The 22,701-nt window shown below is 43.5% G+C and overlaps 1 protein-coding gene across 1 annotated transcript in view; it reads right to left on the bottom strand.

Moving 5' to 3' along the window:
• Window positions 1-19,246, bottom strand: part of LOC124789593 (proton-coupled amino acid transporter-like protein CG1139) — a 122,916-nt gene extending 103,670 nt beyond the window's left edge. Inside the window, exon 1 of the mRNA XM_047257004.1 lies at window positions 19,146-19,246. The gene's annotated coding sequence lies outside the window, so the exon portion shown is untranslated. The remainder of the gene's footprint in view (window positions 1-19,145) is intronic.
• Window positions 19,247-22,701: the final 3,455 nt, after the last annotated feature.

Here is a 22,701-nt window from a genome sequence, read left to right as displayed (position 1 = left end):
AAAGCGTTTCCGAACACATGTCCACATAACATATTTTCTTTCTTTGTGTGTGAGGAATGTTTCCTGAAAGTTTGGCCGTACCTTTTCGTAACACTCTGTATACTTGCATTTTATGATAAGCGATACGCGTGTTGTAGCACGGCCACTAGTTCTAGGTGCTACCGAGCATGTGAGCTGGGAGCTGACCACCATTGTCACGTCAGATGCAGCAAAGCCACCAGAAGACTCGTTCATTGTGGGCCAGGCAATGGGCCAGCAATGCAATAACGACCACACAGCACAAAGGCAAAATGACTACAACAGGTTAGTTACTACACCTCCAAGCTACATGTTTGTTATGGTCTATGTGGTCGAAAGCAGATCCTCAGCTAAGCAGTTACACACTGGACTAGTATAAATGGCCATCGTTTTCGATCAAAGATATCACAGTCTGGCAGCCAGCATCTACTGAACGACACAACTGCTCCTTTCCCCACCTCCATCAAGCACAGGTAGCATTCGACAATCATGTGTAGATGATCCTTACAACCTATGAACATGGTGCCAACTTATACAAAATTCAAATAGATCAGATACTTTTGAACGTGGTGCCAATTAATGGAAAATTCAAGCCACTCGGATGCTTTTGAACATGGTGCAAAATTTAGATCATTTGGATTCTTTTAAAGATTTCCAAGATGCCGACTTCATATTGATTGGCCGTTTTGTTTTAATTGCCAGTAGAATGCTGGGCTGCGATCTGCGATTGGCTGAGTCATTTAATTGGCTGTCTCATTTTAATGACTGGTAAAATTCTGAGGTATTATTGGGAGCTCTAAATGTGTGTATGTGTGTGTGTGTGTGTGTGTGTGTGTGTGTGTGTGGATGTGAGTGATTCTGTAGATGCACATCTGAGATGGGCTATACCGATGTAGCAGAATGCTGACTGACTGTGACACAGTATTTAAGAAACCCTCGCTTAGGACGTAGTGCTCTCAAGCCAATGGCCGTGAATTGACGTCGCCACGGCTCATGATTGGTCAAAGTGGCTTGGAGTTACTATAGGTGCTCTAAACATCTTATTGTCCAAATCTTCGTTGCTGTATCGGGGAAGGATGAGATGAGGGATTAAGAAAGATGCTATCGTCCCCGAAACCTCTCTCAAACGGCCAAACCATAAGAGTCCATGAAGCCCTTTCAGACAGTGTTCCAAGTTCGAAACATCGGTGCCCAAACCTGTTCGATTTAATTTAAGTGCCGTAGCAATGCCGGTACCCCTGTGTATGGTGTAGTCGTCCTACATGAAGTCGATGCCAGGCTTCCATTCTTCCTGACAAGAAGATCGAACGGTTTACACTGAACATTCTTCTAAAACCTGAGTGATTCCTCCAAGAGCATCCGTTTCTGCACTTCCTCGTCCAACCCCAGATATCTGGGCTTGTGCTGTCCCTTTGTGGTCTGGTAATGAAGTGATCTGGAGAATAGGGACTGTTATCGATCTCCACAGAGGCAGCCTGGCAGCCTCGCCTGAACAGAAAAGATATTCGTCATACCACAGACTAGCTCCCAGAAAGTTCGGCCAGCTGGAACGTACTTGAGCCAGAATTCTATGTTATCTCTTCTATCACTTGAGGCTTGTGGTGATGGAAGCCAGCAACGTAAAGGCCTCAGCAGACCGTAACCACATTCACTGGCAGAACAACTTTCTGTCGTCTGCTACTGACATGAATTAGTTCTCGACGCTGGTATTACGAATCGCTGGTTGTCACACTGGATTCGTATTCGGGAGGACGGCGGTTCAAACACGCGTCCAGCCATCCAGATCTAGGTTTTCAATGATTTCCCTAAATCGATCCAGACATATGCCGGGATAATTCCTTTGAAAAGGCACGGCCGATTTCCTTCCTCATCCTTGACACAACGCGAGCTTGTGCTCCGTCACTAAAGATCTCGATGTCAACGGGACGCTAAACCCAATCTTCCTGAGTCTCTCCTTTACGAGTTGCTCTCTACAGGGCCCTGTTAGTTGCTTCGTCTTTTTAGCGTGTACGAAAACATTCTTTGGGCTGTTCTTGATATCATTGCAGCCACGCCATCTTCTGGCGCTTCAACTGCTTGAGCAAGAGAAGTTGCTGGCCGGCCTCATTCGCTGACGTTGTCGCCCCAGGATAGAACCCATAATAAAGTATGGTTCCAAGAGCAGACAGCATCTCACGTGTAATACAGTGACAGGAGTGTGGGCAGCACGGTTTTAAGAAATCAGAGTGCGCAGAACCGTTGTCCGCATTTCCGATACCAAAATAGTTTAGCAACTACTAAATGTGAGCTATAGTAAAGTGCTGAAATCCTGTCCACTCTTGCACAGTTTCCCTAGTGCCGTACAATCAGTATGTAACAGTGCACGGTCTAATTCATGTGTAAGATGGGTGGAAGTGACGCAGTGATTTCCGAAAAGAATTCTTGCTTAGTAGAAGTTTGTACCGTGATATAGTAATGGGCGGAAATTTTTACGTGAATGTGTGGCCCATATTGAATGCACTTTAATAAATTGTAAAGTGGTACTCTATATAGCGAATGACTTGTTCATCAGTAAAGACAAAAACTGGCATTCCGGTAACGGTTTTTTCTGTGTTAGTGAAGCGAGAGAGAATAGAGGAAAACACAACGATAGAGAGATAGACAGATGGAAAGAGAAACTGCTGTTGCATCATGTTATTGTTTATTTCCAGAGCTGCATCCCATAGAGACGTCACCAACAATAGGCTTCGTAACGCTCCGTCATTGGACCATTGCCATCTCAGATTGTACGCAGACCTCTCTGCCTCCCTCTCTCTGTCTCTCTCTTTCATTCTGTCTCGCTCTCTTTCTCTCTCTCTCTCTCTCTCTCTCTCTCTCTCTCTCTCTCTCTCTCTCCCTCCCTCCCTCCCCCCTCCCCCCCCCCCCCCCGCCCTCTCTCTTTTGAACCACACAGTTGTTTTACATCTATCAGAATACATTATTTCATAATCCGTATTATTAAAGCCCACGTTCAGGATCTTGTACAAAACTTAATGCTAACATTTTTATTATTCGAAAGGTATCTGAAGTAAGTGATCGTTCGACACGAAAATTAGTCTACTTTGCTTATTTTCATTCGGTTATGTCGTATGGCATTATATTTTGGGGTAACTCTTCCCATTCTAAAAGGATATTTTTGGCTCAGAAACGGGCGGTTCGGGCAATAAGTGGTGTAAGTTCACGAAGCTCTTGCCGACTACTGTTCACGAGTCTGGGTATTTTGACATTGGCCTCTCAATATGTATATTCCCTACTGTCATTTCTTGTTACCAATATTAGCTTATTCCCAAGAATAAGCAGCTTTCACTCAGTTAATACTCGGCAGAAATCAAACCTGAATTTGGATCGGACTTCCTCAACTCTTGAGCAGAAAGGTGTGCAGTATATTGCTGCATCCGTTTTCAATAAGCTACTACAAGAATTCAAAAATCTTAGCAGTAATCCACACACCTTCAAATCAAAACTGAAGCATTTCCTCATGGGTCACTCCTGCCATTCTGTCGAAGAGTTCCTTGAAAAATTAAGCTAATTCTTGTTGTGTTGTTGATTACGTTTACTTAAACTTATTGCTTGACATTTTTCAGATTCATAAATGTTTTATTTTTATCTGTTATTACTTTTATGTTGTAATTTCATGTTACAACGAATCGATATTGCACTCCGTACTCATCGCTGGAGCTTGCGAAGCTGAGCGCGTCTTCTCCATGGAGGGAGCACTGTACTGCTGTATAATGGCAACAATGCAACACCGCCTCTGGTGATGCGCCGTCTCGATGCGTGCAGTGAGTCTTTGTTGGGCGCCAGCAAACCAAATGACACAATCTGCCTCTCTGAACATCAAGTGACCACTGGTATAGATATGTTAGACATTTCAAGATTTAAGTTAGCTTCCTACTTCTGCAGAGTAGATATGGATGGAGGAGGAGTTGCCACATTTATTAAAAACTGCCATAAATCCAAGAACATTGACATTAGTAAATTCTGTTTAGAGCAGCATCTAGAAGCATGTGCAACAGAAGTAGAGTTCCATAACAGATCCTGTATAATAGTAACTATCTACCGAGCACCTGCAGGAAATTATAATCTATTCATAAATCATCTAGAAGCTCTTTTAGGTTATTAAACAGGAAGAAAGAAAGAAATTTTGATTGCTGGTGACTTTAATACAGATTTTCTAATGAAATCTTCCAGTAAACATTTACTGCAGTTAGTAATGTTGTCTTTCAATCTAACTCACACTGTAAACTTTCCAAGTAGGATCCATAAATCCTCAAGGACAGCCATTGATAACATTTTTATAGACAAATCAAAGGAACAAAATCATAATATAAAACCTGTAACAAATGGACTATCAGATCATGACATGCAGCTCCTTGTTTTAGATGTAAATTCTAAGCAGATTATCAAGATTGCTAAATCTGAGTACAGGAGAGTAGTCAATCAACCAAAAATTGAGGGTTTTAGAAAACTGCTCAAAGATATGAACTGGAAGCGTGTTTATAGTGTTCATGACATGAATGAAAAATATAACACATTCATGAACAATGACAGTACCATGTTTGAAAACTGTTTTCCTCTAAAAGTTACTCAAATTAAACAGAAATCTATAATAAAACCATGGATTACACATGGAATAAAGATTTCCTGTAAGACAAAATGGAAAACGTATTTGTCGACCAAGAATAGCTCCAACGCTGACGATTTAGCTAAATACAAGGAATACTGTAAAATATTTAAAAAAGTAATTCAGACATTTAAACAAATGCACTACGAGAAGAAGATAGCAATGTCAGGGAACCAAATAAAAACAGTGTGGGATATAGTGAAAGAGGAGACTGGTAGAACCAGAAAGGACCAGGAGCAAATAGCATTAAGAATAGATGACACATTAGTAACCGATGGGCATAGTGTGGCAAATCTATTTAACAAGTACTTTATATCCATTACTGATAGAATGGGATTGTCAGGATCAGTAAATAATGCCCTTGAATATCTGAAACTAGTCTTTACAAATAGCTTCAGGTACATGAATATGTCACTCACTTCACCAAAAGAAATAACTTCCATAGTAAAATCTTTAAAAACAAAGCATTCTAGTGGTTACAATGAAATATCAACAAAGTTAATTAAGGCATGTTCTTGTGAGTTTAGTGTAATTCTAAGTTACTTGTGTAGCCAATCAGTTATAACTGGGACATTTCCTGACTGGCTAAAATATGCAGATGTTAAGCCTCTATTCAAGAAAGGGGATAAAGAGATACCATCAAAATATAGACCGATTTCACTTTTGCCAGCATTCTCAAAAAGTTTAGAAAAGTAATGTACAAGCAGCTTCTCAACTGTCTGACCACAAATAACATATTATCAAGCAAACAGTTTGGATTTCTGAAGGGTTCTGATATCGAGAAGGCTATTTACACCTCAAATTACAAGCAGCAGGTATTTCCTGTGATTTGTCAAAGGCATTTGATTGTGTGAACCACAACATACTTTTAAATAAATTAGAATTCTATGGTATTATGGGCAGCGCTGCAAAACGGTTCACATCATACCTCGCTAACAGGAAGCAAGGGGGGTCAGTGCAAGGGACTAGTAAATTAAGTCATCAGTCTTCACCAGAATGGGAAGAAATTACATGTGGTGTCCCACAAGGATCCATTTGAGGGCCATTGCTTTTTCTTGTGTACATTAATGATCTCTCATCAGCTACACTGCCAGAAGCAGAGTTCGTTTTGGTTGCAGATGACACAAGTATTGCAATAAATAGTATGTTGAGTGCAGATCTAGAAAGATCCGCTAATGATATTTCATGGATAGTAATAAATGGTTTAAAGCCAACTCACTGACATTAAAGTTCGAAAACACTCACTAATGCAATTCAGAACCTGTAAGAGGTTTCCACCTAGCATATGCATAAAGTATGAAGAAGAGCAGATAGAAGAGGTTGACAGTCTTAAATTCCTGGGATTACAACTTGATAATAAATTCAGTTGGGAGGAGCACACCACAGAACTGCAGAAACGCCTTAACAAATTTGTATTTGCAATTCGAGTGTTAGCAGACATAGGCGACATAAAAATGAAAAAGCTTGCATACTTTGCCTACTTTCATTCCATAATGTCGTATGGTATAATATTTTGGGGTAACTCTTCAAGTCAAACAAAAGTTTTCAGAGTCCAAAAGCGTGTAATACGCATTACTTGTGGAGTAAATTCACGGACGTCCTGTAGAAACCTCTTCAAAGAACTGGGTATACTAATTACTGCCTCTCAGTACATTTACTCCTTAATGAAATTTGTCCTAAATAATATATCTCTTTTCCAACAAATAGCTCAGTTCATACACACAATACTAGGAACAAAAACGATCTGCACAAGGAATTAAAAGCACTTACTTTAGTTCAAAAAGGGGTCCACTACCCAGGAACACTCATCTTCAAAAATTTGCCAGCAAACATAAAAAATTTAGTTACAAATAAAGATCAGTTTACAAGATGCCTGAAAGACTTACTAGTGGCCAACTCCTTCTACTCCATTTACGAATTTTTTAATAGAAACAAATGATGTATTGTATATACTCACACTATTAGTATTGTTATTTCAGCTTAAAAAAAATGATGTATTGTATATACTCATACTATTAGTATTGTTATTTCAGTTTAAAAAAATGATGTATTTTATGTACTCATAATATTAGTATTGTTATTTCAGCTTAAAAAAAAAGTGACGTGTTCCACATCCACGAGGATCTCCTCAGTACGGATCTCTGGAACGAAAAACTAATCTAATCTAATCTATTGCGCGAAGCCGAGCCGGGGATAAACAATGTGAAAAATTTGCTGCAAAGTATACCTAATACCTGAAAGTGTTACGTCAGTTCGTAGGAGAAAAGTGTTTGAGTAATTAGCTTATTTCGCGGAAAAACGTGTGCGATTAGTTATGAGATTTATGGCTGAAACAGTGTCGTCTTCGTCAATCACTGATTTTCTTGGAGGAAACAACCGAGTCCCGCAACCATTTCTGAAAAGATGGACGTGCAGGGAATTTTCATGGAGAAACATATTCATAGCAGAACGTAAATGAAAAGGCTCACGTGATCAGTGCTTGCTTGGTTAATTAATGTGAAAATGTCAAACTATCATCACTGTTAACACGAAACTGGATTAGTCATTGTTAGAGAAGAGTATTACGTGCTAAAGGACAATAAAAACATAGTCACTTGATTTGTACTTTTATTATTTCAAGGAGACATTTTCCATATTTTACACGGGAGGGTAGACACACGGTCTGAAACGCCTTGCCACGGTTCGCGCGAATCCCTCCGTCGGAGGTTCGTGTCCTCCCTCGGGCATGGGTGTATGTGTTGCCCTTAGCGTAAGGTAGTTTAAACTAGATTAAGTAGCGTGTAAGCTGACTACCTCATCAGTTTGGTCCCATAGGAACCAATCAGAAATTTCCAAAATCTTTTGGAAGAGGACTGTGACGAAACTCTGCAGAACTTTTGTATTTACCTAAACAGGTATATTATTATACGACAGATAGTTTAAGAGATATGACGTCATAAACACTGAAATTTTGAAAAAGTACTGAATGAGGTTTTATTCTTCACTACGAAGACACTTATGGTCGACTCAACTTAGGAGATCCCTGGGCCGCGCTGGATTAGCCGAGCGGTCTGAGGCGCTGCAGTCATGGACTGTGCGGCTGGTCCCGGCGGAGGTTCGAGTCCTCCCTCGGGCATGGGCGTGTGTGTTTGTCCTTAGGATAATTTAGGTTAAGTACTGTGTAAGCTTAGGGACTGATGACCTTAGCAGTTAAGTCCCATAGGATTTCACACACGTTTGAACATTTTTTTTTTAGATCCCTGACACCTAGAGGCGCTTTTGACAGCTTTAAACTGCGAACCGCAAACAGCTGCAAGGGGAAAACAACAGCCGTCTACATACAGAGGCGGACAAAAGTATTCAGACACAGGTCACATGCTTATCTCACGCTCAATTTTGACTGATGCATACACGGAATGTGTATCTGCGCATGTGCCATAATGCAGGGAATATTTCGAACGACGTCGGCTATGAGACTGTCACTATACCCTTTCCTGGAACGATTAGTTCCGTGTTATCATTACAGGTACGTGTTTCGCGCGGGGCAAAAATAATCAGACACTGCCCTGCTTGACAAGGTAACCGCGGTCTGAAGGCACAACTCAGCGGAAGCAAGCAGCCAGTGTACGCAAGGCAGCTGTTTCGTACTACAGGAAAGCACAGGACGAGTCCAAAAAGACCATCGTAGCGCCATGTCCCGTAAAGTTAGGAAAACGACAGTGCAAGAGCAAAGGCTAATTATGCGGCTGCACGGTGAGGGAAAATCACGTGCAGAAATAGGCAATGTCGTCAACCGAAGCCGAAAAACTAGATTTAGTATCGTCCAGAAATGGAAAGAAGAAAAAAGTCTCGTCAATCGTCCAAGACCTGGATGTCCTCAGAAATTCAGGAACAGAGACGAGAGGAACGTAGTTCGAACGGTGAAAAACGACTCGCTGGCAACGGTCGCTGCTATAGCGGCAGAACTGGCCGAAGGCGTTGGTACCGATGTTAGTGTTAGAACAGTGGGCAGATACCTGAACAGTGTTGGGTACAATTCCAGAGTGCCCAGGCGCAAACCGTTCGTCAGTAAGTGCAATGCAAAAATGCGGATGGTTTTTGCAGAAGAGTTTGTCGGCAAGGATGTGACCTTTTGGGACAAGATTCTTGGGAGTGATAATGCAAATTTACTTTGAACCACGTGAATGGCCGCAGTTTAGTGTGGCGTCAAGCAAACACAGAGTGGGATCCCAAAAACTAGCAAGCAACCATCAAATATGGAGGCGGCAGTGTAATGGTGTGGGGATGCAAGTCTTCCAGAGGTGGTGGTGAGCTTGTCTTTATTGAAGGCATCGTGGACAAATTTGTCTATCTCAATATACTCAAACAAAATCTGACGAAAAGTGCTGCGAAGTTGGGCCTTCGAGGTGACTTTTATTTCCAACAAGACAATGATCCTAAGCATACGGAAGAAATTGTCAAATTGCGGATCCTATTCAACAAGCGTCATCACCTCATTACCCCACCGCAGTGTTCGGACCTCAATCCTATCGTAAACATCTGGAATGACCTGAGAACGAGACTACACAAACGACAAGTGAGCATTTTAGCACATTTTCGTGTGTTGATAGAAGAAGAATGGATCAATATCGGTTCGGATATAACGAAATAGGTTGTTTACTCCATGCCACAAAGACCTAGGACTGTAACACAGAGAAAGGGATGCACTGCCAAATACTGACTGCTGAGTGTCTGAATACTTTCACCCATTGTATATTTAGATTTTCTTTCTTTTTTTCACATAAGGCGTGTTTAGTTACTTGTTATTCTGCATATGTCCGTATTGGCACATAAAGTCTACATTTGTAAAGAATAAAATATATCTTTTGAGTTAAAAACACATTTAAGGTTTACTTCTCTGATTACTCCCAATGTCTGAATACTTTTGTCCGACTCTGTAGCTATGACGATGCGTTGCCACACAGAAGTTCCCAAAATCGCGTTGTAGACACGCGAAGCAGCGACTCCCAGTGAACAGCAACTCTACAGGATCTTTGTACTATTGTTTCACAGCTTCAAAAGTGTATTCACGAATATATTTTTGATGTTACAATACAAACACAGTTCATATTTTTGTTTCCTTTTCTAGTAGAAAATTAGGAAAAAAAAACAATACACATGCAGTATCCAGTTTGTCAGTTGGTATAAAAATTAACTGATAGCACATTAACAGAGCTTTACACGTTCACCTACATCACCCGTCTGTTTTAGCTTAGGGCGGCAAACAGCTGACGTCATAAGTTCTCAGTGCCTACATACGTAACGTGAGAAATGATTTAATTATTCACGTCTGTAAGCAGGATCGGGTTCAAAGGCTTTCACGGCTATGTGGAATGAAATTTCTTTCCTCAGACGAATCATTGGGCATACAAGGCTTTCCGCTACACTTTCATGCTGTCATCTACATTTTCGTTTTAGTTGCTTTAGTTACTGTGGCCGAGCTGTTCTAGGCGCTTCAGTCCCGAACCGCGCTGCTGCAACGGTCGCAGGTTCCAATCCTACCTCAGGCAAGGGTGTGTGTGATGTCCTTAGGTTAGTTAGGTTTAAGGAGTTCTAGGTCTAGGGAACTTATGACCTCAGATGTTAAGTCCCATAGTGCTCAGAGCCATTTGAACCATTCTATTAATGACGTTGAGGATAGATTCTGACCAACCAGGTTACAGCTTTTCACTGCCCGCTGACTAGTACGTGCCCTTCGCCTTTATTTACTTCGACGTCGACACGAGATGATTAATTCTACCCTCCTCCACCTGTATTTCTTCCCCTCGACACTATCAATGTAAGAAAGTGGATGCTTTCTCTACAGAATATCGATATTTCCTATACATCGATATGATGTTGCCATCTCTAGCCGGCAGACGGTATAACGTACGTAGTTTCTGGTTACCTTTTGATGGACTTACTCACTTCTATTGAATGGGACACACGCTTGTGCCCTTCAGCGTGGACCTATTGATCGCTCTGGTTCACATGGCTCTGAGCACTATGGGACTTAACTTCTAAGGTCATCAGTCCCCTAGAACTAACTACTTAAACCTAACTAACCTAAGGACATCACACACATCCATACCCGAGGCAGGATTCGAACCTGTGACCGTAGCGGTCGCGCGGTCCCAGACTGTAGAGCCTAGAACCGCTCGGCCACCACGAACAGCTATTGATCTCTCTCTTCTCCACACAGTGAAGAGAAAAAACACGGAGATGACGAACATATTTTACTGTAAGTCGTGTGTTCCTTTCAACAACAGTGGCGTAATCGAGAAAAATACTATGGATAGGCACTGTACATTATTCGCACAGACACGAAACAAAAAGAAATTTCGCTGTTCGTCCGAAGGCTTTTACACAGCGCCGCCTTCCTGCAGAATCATATGAGCGATAAGATACAACGTGAGCTCAGAACAGCGCGTCGAAACCAGTTTTGAAATTACTTGTCCTTCCACTCGAGGTACTGTGTGTTACGAATTGCGCTTAGATACCTAACATACAACTTGTATCGAGGTATTTCAGTTACTGGTAAGACAAAAAAATGGAAAGCATACACATAAAACACATGTTCAGTTTTTATAGTCTACAGTTATTGTAACGGTCATAAATCTCTGGAACATGTTAGCAAATACTTCTTTTGGAATACACTGATCAGACAGAGCATTATGACCATCTGTCGAACAGGCGTTATCTCTACCGGCGGCGACGTGTCGTGGCATGGAAGCAATGAGGCCTTGCTAGGTCGCTGGAGGGAGCCGGCACCACATCTGCACATACAAGCCACCTAATTCCCTTAGATTCCGAGGAAGGTAGCGATGAGCTCTGACGCCAATTTCAGTCACATCCCAGACGTGTTCGATCGGGTTCAGATCTTGCGGGTTGGTGAGCCCGATTAAAACACGCCACCGTGTTCCTCGAACCTCTCCGACACACTCCTGTATTTGCAACATGGCGCATTATCTTGTTGAAAAATGATCGTCATGAAAAGATGTATGTGCTCTGTAACCAGTGTACGATATTCTTTGGCCGTCATGGTGTTTTGCACGAGCTCCACTGGACCCATTGACTCCCACGTGTATGTTTCCCAGAGGACAATACAGCCGCCGCCACCTTAGCTCTGTCTCGCAGTACAGGTGGCAAGGAGCTGTTCCCCTGGAAGACAACGGATTCGCGCCCTCCCATCGGCATGGAGAAGAAGTTATCGGGATTCGTCAGACCCTGTAACGTTCTGCCACTGTGTCAACTTGCGTTGTCGATGGTCACGTACCCATTTCAGTCGTAATTGCCGTTGTCGTGGTGTTAATATTGCCACATTCATGGGTCATCGACTGTGGGGGCCCATAGTTGGGAGTGTTTGGCACACTGTGTGTATAGACATACTTGTACTCTGCCCGCCATTAAAGTCTGATGTTAGTTCCGACTCAGTTCGCCACCTGTCCCGTTTTACCCGTCTGCCCAGCCTACGACGTCCGACATCTGTTATGAGGTGTGGCCGCCCATCCCCACGACGTCTGAACGTGGTTTCACATTGGTTTCGCCACGTGTTGACGACACCTAACACAGCACTCCTCCAACACCCGGAAAGTCGTGTAGTTCCCGAAATGGTTATGCCGAGTCTCCGAGCCATCACGATCTGCCCTCGGTCGAACTCAGATACTTCGCACGCCTTCCCCATTCTACAAACGAACAGCTTGCCCACTGATACTTCACGCACCGTACGTGTTCCTAGCAGTTATTAGATTAGATTAGATTAGTACTTGTTTCATAGATCATGAATACGACACTTCGTAATGATGTGGAACGTGTCAGGTTAATAAAAGGTGTCTATACAAGCTATTACATTAGGCAAAATATTACATGACACTCAATATTTTTAATTTTTTTTTTTTTTTTTTTTTTTTTTTTGAGGTTGGGAAATTACCCACTTACTATATCCAAAAATTCATCTAATGAGTAGAAGGAGTTGCCATTAAGAAATTCTTTTAATTTCCTTTTAAATGTTATATGGCTATCTGTCAGACTTTTGATGCTATTAGGAAAGTGACCAAAGACTTTTGTGGCAGCATAATTTACCCCCTTCTGAGCCAAAGTTAGATTTAACCTTGAGTAGTGAAGATCATCCTTTCTCCTAGTGTTGTAGCCATGTACACTGCTATTACTTTTGAATTCGTTCGGATTGTTAACAACAAATTTGATAAGTGAATATATATATTGTGAGGCTACAGTGAAGATTTCTAGCTCTTTAAATAAGTGTCTGCAGGATGATCTTGGATGAGCTCCAGCAATTATTCTGATTACACGCTTTTGTGCAATGAACACTCTTTTACTCAATGATGAGTTACCCCAGAATATGATGCCATACGAAAACAAAGAATGAAAATAGGCGTGGTAAGCTAATTTACTCAGATGTATATCGCCAAAATTAGCAATGACCCTAATAGCATAAGTAGCTGAACGCAAACGTTTCAGCAGATCCTCAGCGTGGTTTTTCCAGTTCAACCCCTCATCAATGCATACACCTAGAAATTTTGAATATTCTACCTTAGCTACCGATTTCTGATCGAAGTCTATATTTATTAATGGGGTCATTCCATTTACTGTGTGGGACTGTATATACTGTGTTTTGTCAAAGTTTAATGAGAGCCCATTTGTAGAGAACCACTTAATGATTTTCTGAAAAACATCGTTTACAATTTCACCAGTTAATTCTCGTCTGTCGGGTGTGATAGCTATACTTGTATCATCGGCAAAAAGTACCAGCTTTGCATCTTCGTGAATATAGAATGGCAAGTCATTAATATATATTAAGATCAGCAGAGGACCCAAGACCGAACCTTGCGGCACCCCATTCTTGATTGTTCCCCAGTTTGAGAAATTACCAGTTATTTGAATATTATGTGAACTGTTTATTTCATCTTTCTGCACTCTTCCAGTTAGATATGATTTAAACCATTTGAGCGCTGTCCCATTCATACTACAGTACTTGAGCTTATCTAGAAGTGTTCCATGATTTACACAATCAAAAGCCTTTGATAGATCACAAAAAGTCCCAACGGGTGACTTCCGGTTACTCAGAGCATTTAATATTTCATTAGTGAAAGTATATATAGCATTTTCCGTTGAAAAACCCTTCTAGAAACCAAACTGACCCCCGGCAGGTGACGCTGCTATCGCCTGGACTGTTTTATATCGTTAGCAGGTTGGTGGTCATAATGTTCTGGCTGTACAGTGTATATAGAAGTACTATTCTTACACATCTTTCTGCATACGACACATATGTGTTTTCCGTATGATTCCGTTGAAGTCGAGGTGAAGCCGTGGAACAAAAAGAAGTCTGCAGATGTCATACGCAGGGATTATGTCCGATGTTATAAACAGTTACGTGCTGTTTATTCTAAAAGTTGGGTTGGTACCGTAATCTTGTCTTACCGAAGACTAGACTTTCCAGTCGACAGGCAGGCGGAATCACATACAAAAGTGTTTGTTTAACTTTCGCATTGACACTTCTTACCTGACCACAATATTATTGCACTTCTTCTCCCGTGGCCGTTGTCAGATTCACGCGGTGATGTTAGAGTAAACAAGTACAGTGGTGACTAAGAGAAACGTATCACATTGCGGTTGCCTTCAGGACGGCTGTGTATATGGTAGCAACTGGTTCAACGTGTCCTAGTGAAATATTACGATAAAAGCTCACGGTAAGCCAATCGAAGTACCCTCCTCTCCAAGTGCAATAATGTTGTGATCGACTAATAGGTGGGTCCTAAACAACATAACTGAGTAAACGCATCATATGTTCACCAGAAAACCACAGTTATCGCAGGTGGTATTTGGTAAGTATTCTTGCCCTGGTCTGAAATACTTCATCTTATCGGTTTTAAATGAGGTTCATTTGTTCGGCTTGCGAGGTTCCACTTGCCACCCAGTATTAAATGGTTGGCACTTAGTGAACTCACGGTGAGTTTTGAAGTCTCTGAAGTAAATTAGTTTAACGGGATGTCACAGTCCCATACTGACGTCACTCGCGAAATATCTTCTGTCACGTCCCTGGTAAGTAAAAACAATCACTCTTCGGCAACAATCAACAGATTCAATGACAGCAGTAGTAGTAGTGATAAGTGCAAGTCCAAACGCGCCAAGAACTTACCAGTCCAAGTGGACCAAGACGTTACCAATTCATCAGCCTACTGGGACTCCATCATCAAGGAGAGGGGAGGTGGAATAATAACTTTAACCAAGCCAGACACTGCAACCTCAGAGCTGCATGGAAATGTAGTGTCGACGCTGCGAGACTACAGACAAATTCACAGCTTATGTCACAGTGAGCGCCACTAGCATCGCAGACATCGACACAAAATGCTGGCAGCATGACGACAGTCAGTCGTTCGTATCGACATTGGTACTAAAGGGCTATTTGGGAAGTAAATCTGATGAAGCTTTGCACAGATGTCTTGGGCAGCATCTTTAATATGCCCATCGAACGCGTCGCGTCGTTCTTTTCCATTTGGAGCGCACAGCGAGCACGTAACGATGCTTAGGAAACAGCGTCTCCCGCCAAGTATTAAGACCTGGTGAGAGATTTTGCCTGATTTCATGCAGCCCACATAACACAACTGTCATGCGGTTCCTTCTTCATAACACTTCGTGTCACACACTGCATGGGTAACGAAGATTCTCCTGCAGCATTTTCGATGGTAAATGTGTGATGACCCACAACACAGCGCGTAATTGGCTCCCACTGAGTTTCATCTCTGCTTACATAAACCGCTGGATTTGAAAACAACATTCTGGCAGTCAATGAGCTGTAGACCAAAGCAGAGCATTGGTGGAAATCACAGGTGGCTGTCTTCTATGACGACAGTATTGGAATGTTGCCACAACGCTACAACAAATGTCTAAGTCAGAGCGGTAACATTATAGAAAAGTAGCTGGAAGGTGTGGCTAACTGTTGGAGAAAAGCCATTTTTGATTTTCTCAGTGGTTTTCATCTTGCGACCAATCTGGTTTTACTTTTTGAATAAACCTCATATACGAACAGATTACAGCTTTGCAAGGAAAACCATGACGATCTCTGTATAGACGAGGGGCATTTCGGAGCTGTTAGTAGTGTTAGTGCTTGTGATTCTCAAGTGATTCATTTTCTTATATTCTGAGCCACAATGGTCAAGAGTGTTGTCGCATACAGATACAGTACTCGCTGAATGACAGGGAGTGGCGCTCAGTCCCATAGTTTAGTTACGTATCGCGCATTATAAAAAGAAAATGGTCTTCGAGAAAAAGCTGGCCGCGCTGGCCGTGCGGTTCTAGGAGCTTCCGTCCGGAACCGCGGGACTGCTACGGTCGCAGGTTCGAATCCTGCCTCGGGCATGGATGTGCATGATGTCCTTAGGTTAGTTAGGTTTAAGTAGTTCTAAGTTCAAGGAGACTGATGACCTAAAATATTAAGTCCCATAGTGCTCAGAGCCATTTGAACCATTCTGAACCATCTTCGAGAAAAACAAATAATGCTACTACAAAATATAAAATCCTTTCAGAATTTCGCTGTGGTGCCCAGAATTTCTACAGAAACGGGTGCACACTGAACACAGAGAACAGCTGACATCCTCGAAACATAACTTCATTTGTAGCAGTCATTTTCCGAAAAATGGAACTTCTGTATTCTCCTTTGATGTAAAAAATAAGTGATTCCATCGAATGTACAGGTGACAGGCAAAATAATGTGAACATCTGTACTTACTTGGGAATGATTTATTAATTAGAGGTTGGACCCCCGTTTGCCTGTAATACAGCTACGATTCTTCTTGGAATACTGGCCTATAATGAGTGTGTAGTCCCAGTGGAATGTTATGCCACTCTTCTAGCAGAACCTCTTCTAACTCCTGTCGTGACGAGGGAGGCAGAAATCTGCTCCGCAGTCTGTGCTCCAATACCACACAAAAAAATGGTTCAAATGGCTCTGAGCACTATGGGACTTAACTTCTGAAGTCATCAGTCCCTTAGAACTTAGAACTACTTAAACCTAACTAACCTAAGGACATCACACACATCCATGCCCGAGGCAGGATTAGAACCTGAGACCGTTGCGGTCGCGCGGTTCCAGACTGTAGCGCCTAGAACCGCTCGGCCACCACGGCCGGCCCAATACCACACACAAGGGTTCCATAGTGTTCAAGTCCACGTACTGTCCTGGCTGGGGAAAACGCTGCAGTTCAGTTGCACGCTCCTCATACCACGATTGTACTGGCCTGGCTGTGTGGATGGGTGCATTATCGTCCTGAAATATGGAATCATTTTTGGGGAACAACAGTTGAATCATTGGGCGCACCTGATCACCTAAAATGTTCACATAATCGTTGGCTGTAACACGGCCTTTGAGAGTAATGATGCACAATAACATGATATGGCTGCCCACACCATCACACTTCCACTTCCATATTTAACCGATGGAATCAAGCAATCAGGACTGTAGAGCTGTTTTGGTGTTCTCCAGACGTAAACCGGACCCGATGTCGGAAATAGCGAGAACATTAGCTAGTCGGACCATATGATATGTTTCCACTGATCATCCGTCGAGGATTTACGCTCCTGACACCATGTTTTACGCTTTTTTGCAGTGGTTGTCATCACTAATGGTTTCGGTATAGCAGCTTGTCCATGAATATTCGCTTTATGGAGTTCTCGGCGAATAGTATCGATCATCTCGAAGGTGGCTGTTGAGCTCTGCAGTCACTTTAGCTGTCGTATTTTGTGTTGTTTCGACACAATTCGTATTAGCGTACGATGGTCTGTCATTTAGTTTCGATTTGTGCCCACTATTAACTTCGCACGATGATGTCTTTCATGTTTTGTGTTGGCTGTCATGACTGTTGAAACACTTGCTCATGAAACATTCAGTAAGGTGACTGTCTTCGTTACTGATGCTACAGCTAATCGGGCCCCCACAATTTGCCCTCTTTCGAACTCTGTTAGGTCCTTCATTGCACGTCGACCTCGGCCTCTGAATGCAAATACGAAGTGTGCACTACTCGTAAACAACCTGCGCCACTGCCTAGTCCGTACTGAACACGAACAGTACAACGCAACATGTGCCTTACCTCATTTGTTGACCGCCAAACGCAACAGTCTCATTACTACCGCAGTTCACATTATTTTGCCTATCCCCTGTACTTACCAGGATGCATACGAGGGTACGTTAAAACGATTTATTCCCTGAATGCACACTACGCGTTAGCAGAGGTAACTGCTGTGTCGTCCGAACAAGCCACAGCCAGGGCAAAAGCACCACAGGCACAAGGATGCGAGGTGGCGCGGGTGCCTTAGAGACTCACCCACTGCGCGACTTCCACATGCGTCACGGGCGGCGTTGAGGGTGAACATATCCAGTCGCGTATGTTTCGCGAGAAGAACGACTGCCGGAAAGCCTCCGTGCGCGCTCGAATCTCTCTAATTTTACATTCGTGATCTCCTCGGGAGGTACAAGTAAGGGGAACCAATATATTCGATACCTGATCCAGAAACGCACCCTCTCGAAACCTGAAGAGCAAGCTACACCGCGAAGCAGAGCGCCTCTCTTGCAGAGTCTGCCACTTGAGTTTGCTAAACATCTCCGTAACCCTATCACGCTTACCAAATAACCCTGTGACCAAACGCGCCGCTCTTCCTCGGATCTTCTCTATCTCCTCTGTCAACCCGACCTGGTACGGATCCCACACTGATGAGCAATACTCAAGTATAGGTCGAACGAGTGGTTTGTAAGCCACCTGCTTTGGTGATGGACTACATTTTCTAAGAACTCTCCCAATGAATCTCAACCTGGCACCCGCCTTACCAACAATTAATTGTATATTATCATTCCACTTCAAATCGTTTCGTACGCATACTCCCAGATATTTTACAGAAGTAACTGCTACCAGTGTTTTTTCCGCTATCATGTAATCATACAATAAAGGATCCTTCTTTATATGTATTCGCAATACGTTACATTTGTCTATGTTAAGGGTAAGTTGCCACTCCCTGCACCAAGTGCCTATCCGCTGCAGATCTTCCTGCATTTCACTGCAATTTTCTAATGCTGCAACTTCTCTGTATACTACAGTATCATCCGCGAAAAGCCGCATGGAACTTCCGACACTATCTACTAGGTCATTTATATATATTGTGAAAAGCAATGGTCCCATAACACTCCCCTGTGGCACGCCAGACGTTACTTTAACGTCTGTAGACGTCTCTCCATTGAGAACAACATGCTGTGTTCTGTTTGCTAAAAACTCTTCAATCCAGCTCGGGGCCCAACTTCTTGAATTTCTCCAGCATCTCTTTTGATGCCTAAAAACTTAATACAAACCACAAGCCTACATCTCATTCACAGTCTTTTTTTTTTTTTTTATTCCAATCTCGATTCGAAAACAGTTTGCCGAATGTCAGGTCAAGAAACACGGACTTTTTCTGACAGTCGTATGAGAGGCCGGTGCTGAGGTACCTGTAAAGACGACGTAGCCTGCTGGTTGTTTGGTCCCCACAGGAGCACACAGTAGCGGCGGCAGTGGAGTGTTGACACCCGCGGTATTCGCCTCCCTCGCGGACTGTCCTGCTCTGCTGTGGTACTCGTAACGTCCACCAGGCGAGGCGCAGTAATCGCCTCACAGCCAAGGTCCTTGTCACCCCCCCTCCCCACTCTCCCACGCTTCTCCCCTGCCTCCCCTCCACACAACCCACTACATTCGCATGTCAGCGACAATCAGTCGCCAATCGTCACCCCACTGCTGGTTACCTTCTGCTACAGGGCCGTAAATGCCACGCACGTGAGGCGAGTTACACGTTTCAATAACTGATTCCGTCTACGTGACTGAAACTCTGTGACGGATGGGGGTCAACTAGAACCAAGGAACAAATGATGAGTAGAAATGTCAAACCCTCACATTTGTTAGGAGAATCAAAAATCCGTGAACCTCTTTCTTTTACATAATTTATTTTTAACCAAAATATTGAACATATAATCTGATACCACAGAATTATGCAGCTCAGCACATCACTGCAAAAAACTATCAGACAAATTATGAGATAAATGGGTCATTAATAATGTTGTAAGTGCCACACAAGGAAACTGACTGATTCTCACCGGCAATAAGAAAGTTTTTCTTTCAAGTGTCAACCGGCCGCTGGTGGCCGAGCGGTTCTAGGCGCTTCAGTCTGCAACCGCGCGACAACTACGGTCGCAGGTTCGAATCCTGCCTCGGGCATGGATGTGTGTGATGTCCTTAGGTTAGTTAGGTTTAAGTAAAGTTGTAGGAGACTGATGACCTAAGATGTTAAGTCCCATAGTGCTCAGAGCCATTTGAGCCTTTCAAGTGCCATTAAGACAGAGGAGCTAACGTTTTATTGTGGTAACACTAGTACAGAAATACTGTGGTAATATTTTAACTACAAAATTGTTAAGGCGTTCGTGGCCACTTATTGACAAACTGCTTATTGGCTTCTGTCTCGGGTTCTTCGGCCGATGTTCATGTGATGATTTTTTACTGACGTTTCGCCAGCACGAGTGGCTGGCATTGTCAAAGCTCCACCCTCTGCCCGTGGTGAACTGCAGCCGAGCTTTTTTTTTTTTTTTTTTTTTTTTTTTTTTTTTTTTTTTTTTTTTTTTTTTTTTTTTTTTTTTTTTTTGCGATGGGACCCCTCTACGCCCGCACCAACGTGGTGACCAAACCAAAAGTTCTACTGTCACCTGCGCAAACATGTAAGTTATCTAGTAAGTGGATCACAGGATGCTGGGCTGTGATGTTATCCGTGCGTCTGGGTAAGACTACGCATTAACACGTTCCATCAGGTGATAGATTTCAAGAGCAGAGGGAAAAAAGTGCCAAGGCTCGTGCAATGGGAAAAAATCTCTGCGACAGTGGGATGGGTAGTAAGATCAGTAGTGGCTTACTAGGTGCGATAGTTCACGCAAGGTTGGATTTGTCAGTATGGGTATCATGCATCATTACCGTGGCAAGCGATGGCGATGTATCCCAGTTACTGCAGCCGCTACATTCCGGGAACAATCAAGATCGTTATACAGTAGTGGGAGATCGGCCATAGATCATCTCACTGTGTGGGGGATGTGTGGAGCTTGTCTGCATGCAGTGTACGGTACGGCTTCCCTGTGTGGTGCCAGTTATTCGGCAGTGTATTCCAGCTGGATATCCAGTAATGGCGTCTGATTAACAGGGTCTCACCTGTACCGTTGTGTTTGCGTATGCTTGGCCATAGATGTTAGGTCCTTACAAGTATGTCTTTTGGACTTTTATGTCTCCATCTATGGTTGTGGTCGTAGTTCCCCAGATTCAGAATAAACGGGCTCTGCGAATGTCTGGAGTCTTGTGATGAGTTTGTGGATTACCTCCGTGAGAGCCTCAAGTCGGTATTCCCGGTGAATCTCCGCGATGAGTGTGTATCGTCGAGCATTGCTTATGATTTTGAGTACTTTGTTTTGTATGAGTTGCAGACGGCGCAGGTGTGTAGGCGCAGCGTATCCCCAGACAGGAGCTGCGTACGTCATCAGGGATCGAATAAGTGTCAGCAGCCGAGCTCGCGGCATAACACCATTTGTACCTGGCGCGCCAATGTCCGAGGGCTTCTCCGCGGTCATTTCCGGTGCGGTTCTCCTCTTGCTACCTGCGACGGTCGTTCGCTGCAGTACGCTGTAGAAGCTGTTCGCATGTTTTCGTATTTCTACAGCTTCTCTTAACAATCGGGTGTGATAGTGCTTCTCAACAGCCAGAACTTCCGTTGAGGGCTTGTTTTGGGGAAGGAGACCAAACAGCGAAGTCATCGGTCTCATCGTATTAGGGAAGTACGGGGAAGGAAATCGGCCGTGCCCTGTCAAAAGAACCATCCCGGCATTTGGCTGCAGCGATTTAGGGAAATCACGGGAAACCTAAATCAGGATGGCCGGACGCGGGATTGAACCGTCGTCCTCCCGAATGCGAGTCCAGTGTGCTAACCACTGCACCACCTCGCTCGGTAGAACTTCCGTGTCGGCGAATTTTATTACGTGATCGGTCTCACTCAGTGCGTGCTCTGCCACGGACGATTTCTCCACCTGCCCCAAATTGCAATGTCGCTTATGTTCTTTGATCCTGGTGTTGATTTATCGTCCAGTCATTCCGACATAAACTTTTCCGCATGTGCATGGTGTACGGTATATTCCCGATATTGCAAGTGAGTCCCTTTTCTCCTTTGCCGATCTAAGACACTCTTTGATCTTCCTTGTTGGTTTGAAAATGGTCTTTACGCCGTGTTTGCGCAATATACGGTCGATGCTGTCCGTCACTCTGGGAATGCCTGGCAGAAAGGCCGTAGTCGACATTTCTTTTTCTGATTCCTTACTTCGCCGAATTTTTGACTCTGTCACACTCCTAATATAATTTGTGGAGTACCCATTGCCCCCGAGAACACTTTCCAGGTATTGCAATTCGCGTCTGAGGTAGTGCGGCTCACATATTCGTCCTGCTCGCGTTACGAGCGTATTAACCATGCCTCTTTTCTGGCTCGGATGGTGATTTGGTAGTTTGTGCAGGTATCGGCCCGTGTGTGTCGGTTTTCGATACACGCTGTGTCCCAGGTTTTCGCCATCCCTTGTGACCAGCAAATCTAGAAATGGCCGTTTTTTGTCCTTTTCTACTTCCATGGTAAATTTTATGTTGGCATGGAGGCTGTCCAACTGACTTAGGAAGTCAGCGAGCCGTTCTTAACCATGGCTCCACACAACGAAAGTACCATCGACGTATCTGTACCACACCTTAGGTTTGCAAGTCGCCAAGTGCAGTGCCCGTGCTTCGAAGTGTTCCATGAAGAAGTTGGCCACCACTGGGCTAAGAGGATGGCGACGCCTTCCAGCTGATCGTAGAAATAACCATTCCACGTGAAATAGCTCGTGGTGAGACCTGAATGGAAGAGATTCGTGATGTCTTGCGGGAAAATGGAACCGATGTGCTCCAGAGCGTCACTGAGTGGCACTTTCATAAACAGAGAAACGACATCAGAGCTGACGAGGA

This window comes from Schistocerca piceifrons, chromosome 3 (assembly GCF_021461385.2).
Source record: "Schistocerca piceifrons isolate TAMUIC-IGC-003096 chromosome 3, iqSchPice1.1, whole genome shotgun sequence".
NCBI lineage: Eukaryota > Metazoa > Arthropoda > Insecta > Orthoptera > Acrididae > Schistocerca > Schistocerca piceifrons.
This window is presented reverse-complemented; position numbering and strand designations above follow the sequence as displayed.